We start from the raw sequence: 7,670 nt of genomic DNA on the forward strand, positions 1-7,670 counted from the left end.
CCTTTAGGGACCCCAACCCCTCCCCATAACCATCAAATTCCACCCCCCAGACCCCCCCAAGCCCATCAGGACCCCCCCAAATCCCCACATTCCTCCGTTGGCACCCACCAGCCGCTGCTTCCCCTCCTGCAGCTGCCTCCTCAGTGGCCCCAGGGCAGTTTCTGGGGAGTCCATGGGGCTGCCCCGTAGCTCTGGGCCCTGCTGGATCTGGGCCCCCCGAGCCCCTGAGAGCCCCGTGGCCTCCAGCATCAACCTGGTGGCAAGGGGGGCCCCAAAGCCAAACGTTGAGGGGAGTTTGGGGGGCCCAAAGGGGTCCAGATCCCATTTTGGGGACCCCAAAAGGGCTGCAGGGACCATGGAGGTTGGGGGGGGGCACCCCGAAAGGTGTCAGTACTGGGTTTAGGGAGAGTGGGGGGGGGCTTTAAGGACCCCTATGAGCCCAGCGCCCACTTCAGAAGAAAACCCAGGGGGGTTTAAAGTATAGAGGGGGTCCCTAAAGGGTTCTGGGGTTCAGGAGTGGGGAGGAAAAGATCATGGGGGAGGGCCCAGGGCAGTTTTGGGTTGCAAGGGGGGAAACCAGGCTGCAGGATGCATTCGGGGGGGTCCTTGAGAGGGTTTTGGGTGCATGGGGGAATCCATAGGGTGGTTTTGGGGTGCAGAGGGGTTGTTTTGGGGTGCACAGTGGGTGCTTTTGGGGTGCAGGGGGTTGTTTTGGGGTGCAGGGGGAGGTTTTGGGGTGCCGTGGGGCTTCTGGGATGCATGGGGGTGGTTTTAGGGTGCAGGGGTTGTGTTTTGGTGTGCAGGGGGCATGGTTTTGGGGTGCGGGGGTGGCGTTTTGGGATGCAGGGGGTTGTTTTGAGGTGCAGGGGGGATGGTTTTGGAGGGTAGAGGGGGTGTTTTCGGATGCAGGGGGGATGGTTTTGGGGTGCAGAGGTGTGTTTTGGTCCCTGTGGGATCCCCCAAAACCCCACAGAGCCCCCCCAAAACCCTCTTAATGCTCCCCACCCCGCCCCCCAAACCTGAACCTCCTTGAGGTGCTGGTACCTGAGCCCCGAGTTAAGGAGGAAACCTGGGGGGGGGTTAAAGGAAGGGCTGGGGGGGGGTCGGGGCGGATCATGGGAGAGAACTGGGGGTTCCTGGGGATCCCAATGGGATTTGGAGGGGTCCTAAAGGAATTTGGGCTCCTGTGCATGGATCTGGGTGAAGGGGTTGGGGGGGGGGCCCACAAGGGCGAATTGGTGGGTGCTGGGGGGTTGTTGGGATCCCAATGGAATTTTGGGGGGGTCCTAACAGGCAAAGGGGTTTGGGGGGGGGTCCTGAGGGGTTTTGGAGGCTCCCCAATGAGCTTGGGTGTGTCCCCCCCCCCACTTTGGGGTGCAGCGGATACCACAGCAGGTTCCCTTTGATCTTCTTCACATTCCTACAGGAACACCCCCCCCCCCCGCCATGTATTTTAGGGACCGATCCGAGGTTTGGGGTCCCTCCAGATGTTGCAGTTCCTCCCCCCCAGATGTTGGGGTGCCCCCCTCACCGCGGGTGCCGCACGTGGCCCATGATGTACTCCCGGATGGGGGCACAGGGCCCCGTGCACAGCCTGGAGGTGGGGGGGAGACAAAGAGAGGGGGTCAGGAGCACCCCAACCCCCCCAGGACCCCAAAAGCCCCCACTGGGGGGTCCCGCGGGCTCCAACCTGCGCAGGTCGGGATCGGAGGGGAGCTCCAGCTCCGCCATGATGGGCGAAATTGGCGGGAACCGGACGGGACCAAACTGGGGCGGGCGCGGGGGGGAGGGGGAGGGGCCCGGGCCCGATCCTGGCCCCTGCGCGCCCCCCCCCGCAGCCCCCTCCCCCCCCTCCGCGTCACGTGGTCATCACCCGGCACCGCCTCCTGCCCCACCCCCGCGGGCTCCTCGCCCTCCAGGTCACCTCGGGTCACGTGGGGCGGGGCCTCGGCACCCCCCGCACTATAGGGGTGCCCCATAACTTTGAGGGGGGCACAGAGGGGGTGCCCCATAACTTGGGGGGCTCCATAGGGGACTCCCAGAGCCTGCCCCATACCTTGGGGGCCACAAAAGGGGTGCCCCATAACTTGGGGGAGGGCACAAAGGGGGACCCTCAGACCCCACCCCATAACTTGGGGGCACAAAGGGGAGCCCCATAACTTGGGGGTCCCAGTGCCCGCCCCCCAACACCCCATAGCGCGGGTCCTGGCCGCCCGCTTGGGGGCGCTGTTGCACCGGGCCCCGGTGCTGCTACGGGAGCGGCGCCGCTCGGTGCTGGGGGCGCTGCTCCGTGGGGGGGGGCACCGGGGCTTCCCCCCCCGGCTCTCGCCGCTGCTCCGGGGGCACCGGGACCCGAACCCGGGAGCTCGGGGCTCGAACCCGGGGTCCCTGGAGCCTCAATGGGAGCCGCAACCGGATGCGCGGCGGGACCGGGGCATCCCCAGCCCCATCTTTGGATCCAGTGCGGAGCAGTGGGAATTGAGTTGGGAATGGGGGTAACGGGTGGCAATGGGGGTAATGGGTAATGGGGGGCAATGGGGGGGCAATGGGGTAACATGGGAAATGGGGGGCAATGGGGGTAATGGGGGCATTGGGGGTAATGGGCAATGGGGGTAATGGGGAGGGCAAAGGGGGTAATGGGGGCCAATAGGGTCAATGGAGACAATGGTGGGCAATGGTGTCTCTCCCCCCACCCCAGAGCCCCCCGTCCGGGAGCCCAGTTCTGCTCTTCCAGCCCCATGGAATTCCGTGTCCGCGCTCCCCGCTACAATCGGATCCGGACCTGGATCCGTGTCCATGTGTGGAGCATCCGGATCTGGATGCAGATCCCATAGGATCTGCTCCCAAGCAGCAGGAGCTGTGATGGCAATGGGATCCCGTGCTCCCAGATGATCCAAGGCTCTGGAATGAGGCAGAGCTGCAGCACGAGCCGGTGCTTCGGGGTTGGCTTGGGCTGTTTTAGGGGTGGTTTTGTGTGTTTTGATGTGTTTTTTTCCTCTTTCTGGTGTGTTTTGGGGCTCTGAGCCTGTGTCCCACAGGAGAAGCAGGACAAGGTGTTTTTTTGGTGGGTTTAGGGTGGTTTGGGGTTGTTTTGGGGGTGGTTTTGAATAGTTTTTGGTTGTTTTTGTGCTTTTTTGAGCCTGTTTTGGGGTTCAGAACTTGTGTCCCACAGGAGAAACAGGACAAGGTGATTTTGGGGTGGTTTTGGCCCATTTTGGGGGTTGTTTGGGGTATTTTGGCCTGCTTTTCTCCTGTTTTTGCCTGTTTTGTGGCTCTGACCCTGTATGCCATTGGAGAAGCAGGACAAGGTGGTTTTGGGGTGGTTTGGGGGTGGTTTGGGGTTTGCTTTGGGTGTTTTGGCCTGGTTTTGGCCTGTTTTGGGTCTGTTTTGGGCCTCTTACCCTGTATCCCCTAGAAGCAGCAGGACAAGGTGGTTTTGGGGGGTTTTGGGTTGTTTTTGGCCTGTTTTGGTTTTTTTTTGGGCTCTGACCCTGTATCCCATAGATGAAGGAGGAGAAGGTGGTTTTAGTGTGGTTTGGGGTTGTTTTGGGGTTTGCTTTGGGTGTTTTGGCCTTGTTTTCGCCTGTTTTTGGCCTGTTTTGGGGCTATTTTGGGTCTTTTTTGGGGCTCTGACCCTGTGTCCCTTAGGAGAAGGAGGACAAAGGGGTTTTGGGGTGGTTTGGCATGTTTTGGGGTTTGCTTTGGGTGTTTTGGTCTGGTTTTCACCTGTTTTTGGTCTGTTTCGGGGCTATTTTGGGCCTCTTACCCTGTATCACGTAGGAGAAGCAGGACAAGGTGTTTTTGGGGTGTTTTGGGTTGTTTTTGTCCTGGTTTAGGGCTGTTTTGGGGCTCTGACTCTGTGTCCCATAGGAGAAGCATGACCAGGTGGTTTTGGGGTTGGCTTGGGCTGTTTTAGGGCTGGTTTGGGGTGTTTTTTTCCTCTTTTTGGCCTGTTTTGGGTCTGTTTTGGGGCTCTGACCCTGTGTCCCACAGGAGAAGCAGGACAAGGTTTTTTTTGGTGGGTTTAGGGTGGTTTGGGGTTGTTTTGGGGGTGGGTTTGAATATTTTTTGTTGTTTTTGTACTTTTTTGAGCCTGTTTTGGGGTTCAGAAATTGTGTCCCACAGGAGAAACAGGACAAGGTGGTTTTGGGGCTCTGACCTGTGTCCCATAGAAGAAGCAGGACAAGGTGATTTTGGGGTGGTTTTGGCCCATTTTGGGGGTTGTTTGGGGTGTTTTGGCCTGCTTTTCTCCTGTTTTTGTCCTGTTCTGGGGCTCTGACCCTGTATGCCATTGGAGAAGCAGGACAAGGTGGTTTTGGGGTGGTTTGGGGGTTTTGGAGTGATTTGTCCTGTTTTGGGGCTGTTTGGGAACTCTGACCCTGTATCACATAGCAGAAGCAGGACAAGGTGTTTTTTGGCTGGTTTTGCGGCTGGCTTTGGTTTGTTTTTGGCCTGTTTTGGGTGCTTTTTGGGACTCTGACCCAGTATCCTACAGAATAAGCAGGACAAGGTGGTTTTGGGGTGGTTTGGGGAGTTTTGGATGTTTTGGCATTCTTTTGTCCTGTTTTTGGGCTCTGACGCTGTATCCCAAAGGAGAAGCAGGACAAGGTGGTTTTGGGGTGGTTTTGGGTTGTTTTGGGTGTTTCGAGTTGGTTTTTCATTGGTTTTGGCCTGGTTTGGGGCTTTTTGGGGGTCTGACCCTGTGTCCCTTAGGAGAAGGAGGGCAAGGTGGTTTTTGGGTGTTTTGGGGGTGTTTTGGGAGTGGTTTTGGGTGTTTTGGTTTGTTTTTGTTCTGTTCTGGGTCTCTTTTGGGTCTCCCACCCTGTATCCCATAGGAGAAGCAGGACAAGGTGGTTTTGGGTGTGGTTTTGGGGATGTTTTGCATTGTTTTTGCCCTGGTTTTGTCCTGTTTTGTGTCTCTGACCCCGTATCCCATAGGAGAATCAGGGCAAGGTGGTTTTGGGGTGGTTTTAGGGTGGTTTTGGTTTATGTCCTGTTTTGGGATTCTGACCTTGTGTCGCGTAGGAGAAGGAGGACAAGGTGGTTTTGGGTGTTTTTGTTCTGTTTTGGGGCTGTTTTGGGGCTCTGACTCTGTATTGCATAGGAGAAGCAGGACAAGGTGGTTTTGGGGGTGGATTTGGTGTATTTGTGGCCTCTTTTGGGGCTATTTTGGGGCTCTGACCCTGTGTCCCCTAGGAGAAGCAGGACAGGGTGGTTTTGGGGCCGTTCTGGGGTGGTTTTGGGGTGTTTTTGTCCTGCTTTTGGGCTGTTTGGGCTCCGCTGTTGGCAGTGGGGACACATGCCATGCCAGACCTTGATGTGAAGGATGGCCTCCCCTGTTACCAGAGAGCCATACAGCAGAAAAAAGGGGCAGGCCCAGCAGCCTGTAGTTGGCATATATTGGAGATATGATCTAGGGCAAATCCCTGCTCAAGTAGGGTCACCCAAAACATATATAAAACAAAAAGGGGCAGATGTGGAGGCAGTGTTCTCACAGGAGAGTGGATAATTGGTACATAAACTCTGAATAATCCTGAAAGATGCAGCAAGGCCGTGAGAGGCCCGAGGAAGCCTGAACAAGCAAGATAAGAAGAAGCTGGAATTCACTGAGGTAATGAGAACTGTGGACTGTTGGCAAGTTTTCGAGGTCAAGTTCTCACACCTGTGCTTAACCAATTCTATGTTAGTTACAAAGGGTCTTTGAGACATGTCTCCAATCATAATATGCCAAATCAAGACATGTATCCAATCATAATATGCCAAATCACTGTAAGTGCATGTAAGAAATAGTATATAAGGAGTTACGGCTTTGTAATAAACGGCTTTTGTCTGATCATATTGATCTCTGACTGAGTCCATGTGTTTTCTGCGGCACGGAGTTATTGGGGGGGGGGGGGGGGGGGGAGGAAGTGAGACCGGTCCCTGCCAGGCAGGAGGCAGCGGGCGGGCACTAGGACCCTGATTCCGGCGCTAGAGGGGGCGGGCACTGGGACCGGCTCCTGACAGGGAGGAGGCAGCGGGCGGGCACTAGGACCCCGATACCGGAGCTATATAGTGCTGAGGGTGCTGGGGGTTCTGTGGGTGCTGGGGTTTCTATAGGTGCTGGGCTGACTGGGTGTACTGGAGCTGTTGTGGTTGCTGGCAGTGGTGGGGGTGGTATGGGTGCAATGCATGCTATGGGTGCTGCGGGCTCTATGGGTGCTGGGGGTGCACTGGGTGCTGTGAGCCCTGGCCCCAGTCCCTGCTCCAGGCACTGGGGACCCCAGTGCTGGCATCTGGGAGAGGTCCAAAGAGTGCTGGGATGGGTGTTGGGAGCTGGGATGGATACAACCTTGAAGCTTGTGAGGTCCTAAGGGAAGATCCCAAGCCTGGAAGCAGGATGCTCCAGCTGGATGCAGGGATGAAGTGGGATGCTCCAGCTGGATGCAGGGATGAAGCAGAACCATGGAAGTTTGGGTTCTCCTTCATCATTTGGGTGTGGAGAGGAGCCTTCAGCATGGATTGGAGCCATAGAACAAGGGGTGATGGGTTCCAACTGGAACAGCGAAGTTCAGGTTGGAGATAAGGAAGTGAGGGTGCTGGGACACTGGGATGGGTGGGATGGAGAAGAATGGATGGGCTTGGAGCAACCTGGTCTAATGGAAGCTGTCCCACTGGCCTCTTCATGCCATGCTTTAATGGTGGGGCAATGATTGGACTTGATGCTCCTGAAAGTCTTCCACAAACTGGTTGATTCCCTGATTCCCAGCTCCCGCTTCCCACTGTTCCCTGCCCTCCATCCCTCATCCCCATCCCTGCGCACGGACCAGAAGAAGAGGTGGGCACGCAAAGCATCCTCTCTATGGGAAAATAAGGCAACTGTATTGAAGCTGAAGCCAACTTCAAGCGACGCCGCTCCTCAAGGCTTCTTCCCCCTTAGAGCCTGCAGCAGCTCCTGCACCCGACTGACAAATTCCACGAGCACCCGGTATGGGAAGGAGCAGATGTCACTGGTGCTCGAGGCCGTCGGAGCCGGCATCGTCTGCTGGATGGGCGCATGCGAGCCGTGCTGGTGGCTCCATGTCGGGGGCGTCGCGGAGGCTCCCGCGGAGCGGAACGTCCCCAGCTGGTGGAGGATCCACTCATGGAAGTGCCTTGTTGAGGTGTAGACCCCCGGTTGCTTGGCCCTGGCGCAGCCGCGGCCCCAGCTCGTCAGCCCCACAACCCAGAAAAAGTTGGCATGGTTGTCCCGGCACATGAGGGGACCGCCACTGTCACCCTATGGAGGAGAAACAGAGAGGGGATGAGGATGGGGATGGGTGGCCATGGCAACGCCTGAGGGGACCACTGCTGCTACCCTTTGGAGGAGAACGGGAGAGGATGGGGAGGGGTGGCCATGGCAACGCAGAGGGGACAACTGCTGCCACCCTATGGAGGAGAACGGGAGAGGATGAGGATGGGGATAGGTCGCCATGGCAAAGCAGAGGGGACGACTGCTGCCACCCTATGGAGGAGAACGGGAGAGGATGAGGATGGGGATGGGTCGCTATGGCAATGCCGGAGGGGACCACTGCTGTTACCCTATGTGGATGGAAGGGTTCTCCTTCATCATTTGGGTGTGGAGAGGGACCTTCAGCATGGATTGGAGCCATAGGACGAGGGGTGATGGGTTCCCACTGGAACGAGGGACT

Source organism: Pezoporus flaviventris, unplaced genomic scaffold (genome assembly GCF_033815535.1).
Source record: "Pezoporus flaviventris isolate CSIRO_AGI_PZ_B2104156 unplaced genomic scaffold, CSIRO_AGI_Pfla_v1 ptg000551l, whole genome shotgun sequence".
Lineage (NCBI taxonomy): Eukaryota > Metazoa > Chordata > Aves > Psittaciformes > Psittacidae > Pezoporus > Pezoporus flaviventris.